This window comes from Merops nubicus, unplaced genomic scaffold (genome assembly GCF_000691845.1).
Source record: "Merops nubicus isolate BGI_N331 unplaced genomic scaffold, ASM69184v1 scaffold45104, whole genome shotgun sequence".
Classification (NCBI taxonomy): domain Eukaryota; kingdom Metazoa; phylum Chordata; class Aves; order Coraciiformes; family Meropidae; genus Merops; species Merops nubicus.
In genome coordinates, this window is record NW_008605746.1 from 4,084 (window position 1) to 8,809 (window position 4,726).

The following is a 4,726-nucleotide window of genomic DNA, read 5'->3' on the forward strand; positions in this document are numbered from 1 at the left end:
CAACATATAGTAAGTATCACCCTTCTGTTTTGCTTTTTTGTTAACAGCAGAGGAGGTACACATAATAACATGTTTGTTATGGTATGTTGAATTCTTAATGTTTAAGAGGAATGCGTGGATGTCTTTTTCTCTGAGGTGAAGCTTCTTTTTATCATTCAGTGGCATGCAGGCCTTGAGATATGATTAATTCTAGAATTGAAGATGAATGTAACTGACTTTATTAAGTATCAGAAAAAGTGCTTTTCTGTATCATAATTAACTGATAATAGTTCATATGCCATGACTAGTCTCTTTAATGTTAACTTCAAACTTCATTTATATTTCAAATTGTGTAGCTGGAATGACACTTTTCTCAAAAGCGTGTTTTAGCACGTGGCTAACAAACCATCTCTGCTATCAAAAACTGCAGTGAAATATGCAGAAAGCTTCTATGTTCGGCAGCAGTGGCTGATGTTAACAGACAGGGGTGCAGCATTTGTGGTCTGACAGAATACATTCCTCAGCTAGCGAGGCTGCATAGCGAAGATTGCTCTTGGGAAAAGTCCCTGAATTCTTTGGCTCTTAGACAACAAAGTCATACTAGTGATATGGCATGTTGGAGGATTTGTAAGGGGGAAGGACCTGAGATAAGTTTGGTTTTATCTTTTTTTTTTTTTTTTTTTTTTTTTAAATGCAGGGTTGCATGCAGACTCTCACTGTGACAACTGCTTTTTTTTTCTTGTTATCATTGTAGTTCTCTCATTGTAGTGTTTATTTTAAAAGAGTATTCGTAAACAAGGAGTAAGAGAATAAAAGACCAAGTTTTACTTAGGGTAAAACTTCAGAGTCATAGAAATTGTGTCTGTTCTCCTTGCAGTTTATGAGTATGATGGCAGCCGTTGTGAAATACTGTTCTTAGAAGTCCCATGGCTCCAGCGTGTGAGAATTGTGTAGAATGACAGTACTTGCCAGTGGCATTCACTGAAGTGGCTCAGTGCATCTGATTCTTCTGGAGATTGGGGCATGCATGGGCCAGCAGAATCCTTTATCTTTAGTTAGTTCCCTGATAGAATCACAGAATGTCTGGGCTGGAAGGGACCTCCAAAGGTCATCTAGTCCAACCCCCCTGCCATAGGCAGGGACATCTCCAACTAGATCAAGCTACTCAGAGCCTCATCCAGCCTGACCTTGAATGTCCCCAGGGATGGGGCCTCCATCACCTCTCTCAGCAACCTATTCCAGTCAGATAGACCTTTAATGAATCTTCATTTGCAGCTCACCTTTTATACAGTGAAGTATTCTGGTTAATCACACACACACACTAAACCCAAAAGCTAATATTTGTGTACAATATGTACCTAAAATAGGTGTGTGGTTTTTTGTTTGGTGGGGTTTTTTTAAGCAGTGCTCTCAGTGAAGAGGAACGTATGTCCTGAGGCAGCCATCTTTGGAGGGTAAAAATACTGACGATTAAAATAGCTGAAATTGATGTGTGTTCAGTATTTTTTATGCCGTAGATACAAAATTAGCACCTATGTGGTGTCTTATTTTATGTTCACTTTTTTTTCCAACACATATTGTATTTTTTTTTAAATAATAAAGAAAAAAAGGACACAAGTAACAGGTTATTGTAGTACCTGGGGGTTTATTTGACTTTTCAGTACATACATGTGTTCATGTAGCTGTCCTTACTTCTCTCCACATTTCAGTTTGTCTGAAGTCACCTTCCTTTAAGTGGCAAGGGAGGGGGGTAAAGGGTTTGGAAGTCCTTTATGTTCCATACAGAGTGCATGGAAGAGTTAATGTAGCTCTGTGAATTTAGTTATGAAGTGAATGGATTATGAGGAGGCTTTGTTTGGAAAGCACAAGGTATTTTACTTCGGCTACCTCGTATTGAAAGCACAGATTCCTTCTAGACTGAATCTCTGCTTTGAACCACTGAGACTGATCAAGCAGCTCATCCTCGTGGTTGACCGGTGTCTGATGCTTGAGATGTTAATAAGGATGATACTTCTAAGTTTTTAAAAAACCCAAACCCACAAGATAATGGTATAGATGTTTTGGTCCTTGCCTTTAAAACTTGTTACAATACAAAGAATCCAGTGAAAATATATTAACTCAGCATACTAATGTAATTGTCATTTCTAGGGAGTTTCTGTACCTTGCTACAGGCATAGACTCAATCCTAGGTTTTTAAATGAAGATGATTATTCTTTGGTATTTCATTAATTTTCAAGATGTGGTAGTTTTGTACACTGATGTATTTTTTTTTCCTGTTAAGACAATGTTTTTGTATTCAATTTTTTTTGTTCCCGTTGGTTTATTGATAGTTCTTAAGCTATTTCCATATTTCTTATTGAAATTAATAGTTTTTATTAAAAGGATAGTTGTCATAATGAAAAAAGGAAAATAATCTTTAATTTTTAAAATTATAGGATTAAATGCTCTTCCATTTCCAAATGTGAAATATATTGCAGATTTCTACTGTTGAAAAGGTAACTGAAGTTTATCATAGTTATTGAGGAAGGACATCAGTTTGCACTAAGTCCATTTTATGCAGGCTGTAGTATGACCTATTCACAGATGAGTTAAAGGTTATTGAAACCAAAAGCTTTTTTCAGCAGGCTGGTGGTAACATGTTTAAGTAGAGGAGTACTTCTGCTGCCATTTATGTTAGGCATATAATGGAATACTTTGCTGAATTAGCATCTCATGTCATCTGGTATGTGCTGCAGAAGTGTCTCTGTTAATATTACTTAGGAAAAGGAACTTAATGGGCCTGAAGCTGTAGTAGAAGTTAATCCCAACAAGTAAATTTTATTTTAAATGTATTTATTCAAACACTACTTGATAGTTGAGGATGAATACTTTATTTCACTTGAAAGTGTATTTGCTTCTTCAGAATTTGGGGGCTATCAGAGGAACATGGGTCAGAAAGACGTGTGCTCATGTGGCAGTGCCGCTTACACCCAATTCATATTTCAAATAAACAGTTGGGCCAGATATGAGTGTGCTTTTGTTGGTTTTCTGTAGCTTGTAGATTTTTAGTGCGCAGCATAAATATGTACAACAATGTTCTAACATTTTTGGGAGATCCTTAAGTCAAGTTCATTTAAAGTCCGTTTTTTGTAGCAGGAGATAGAAAATGAGCTACGCTCATCAAACCTTAGTACAAATGCATGAACAAATGTCAAGTCCCACAGGCTGTTGCTCTTACACTTGTTTAAAGGAAGTATTTGCTAGGGAAAGTTAAAGTTGGAGAGAAAAAACATGGTGCTGTAGGAGCAAGCTGGGCAGTGTTAAATGCTTAGGAGGAATGTTGATGTCATTTTATGCTGTCAAAAAAGCTTTTGATCCTACTAAATTTAGATAATTTCTGATTATGTCTCTTAATGTTATTAATCTGTGCTGCAGTAACAGACAGTCATTTGGTTTTAATAAATAGGTAGTGGCATTTTGGTGATTTTCAAAGTATTAATTTATTTGCTTTATGCAGGGAGTGATAAACTGAGTAACAAGTAGGTAGAGGTGTTTTCCTAAGAGTTTAACAGGTTATGTAGATCTCTGCAGTTGTCTCTGGTAGAAGTGCTGCAAGGAATGTATGAAATATTGGCATGTATGTGAAGATGAAGCATAAATATATCCTGGCAATTTGAATCATGGAGTAATTAGGTTAGAAAGGACCTTTGCAGGTTGTCTGGTCCAGCCTGCTGAAGTAAAGCTGTTTTGAAGTTCAGTGAGCTAGACTTGGCCAGTGGAATTCTGACTATCTCAAGGGATGAGGTCCCACAGCCTCTGTGGACAGACTGTTCCAGCCACCCGTGTGGTTTGGGGTTTTTTTCATTCTGTAAGATAGGAGTTTCCCTCACTGCAGCTCATGTCCATTGACTCTTGGCCTTGAATTATGTTGTATTCTAGCTGTAAGAAGCAGAGTTAGGTTTTAAGGACTATGATTTGTTTTCCCCAGCAAAATTCATTTAATGTCTTGGGGTTTTGCCGCTTAGGGCAGGTGGGTAAAGGATGCTATAATAATGATATTATACAATATAGTTTTGTATGTCAATGACACTTCTTATTTTAGTAAGAAACCCCACTTTTTTTTCTTTATAAGTAAACCCTTGAAAATCTGTGCAAAGTTGTTCCTCTGCATTCAGGTCTCCATCCTGTTGGTTTGCTGTTCTATAGTTAGCTGACAGTTGATGCAGTAGTACAGAAATGGTCACTTGAAACTGGTTGGGTTTGGGTTGGTTTTGTTTTTTTTTTTTTCCTTAAAGGTGAACTATGAGTTGGACAGGCATGTTTAAGGCTGGGCTTAGTTTTGACACATAGTTGCCATCTGTTTCTTAGATTATTATATATGACTTTGTACTTTGTTAAAGGTCATGATACGCTTGCTGTATTTGGGGTTTTCTGGCTATTTAGATATTGCTCTTTCAAGTAAGTATTTGTTCTGATTGAAAAATGTGTTTGGTGACCGTAAAAGGCTGATTCCTGAAGCCTCTTTAATGACTTCTTCAACTCCACTACCTTAAACAGTAGTTTTTTGTTCTATCTGCTGTCTTTGAAACGCAGGCAGCATGAAACTCAAGAAACTTTGGAATGCTTTGGCTGATTAGCTGACTACTGTGAAACTATCTGAATAGCTAGTGTTCTATTGATTGCATTATATCATTATAAAGATATTGTAGAACCTAATGGGTTGACTAAGTTTTTGTTGTGTTGTTTTGTTTTTTACCTCCGCAGGCTC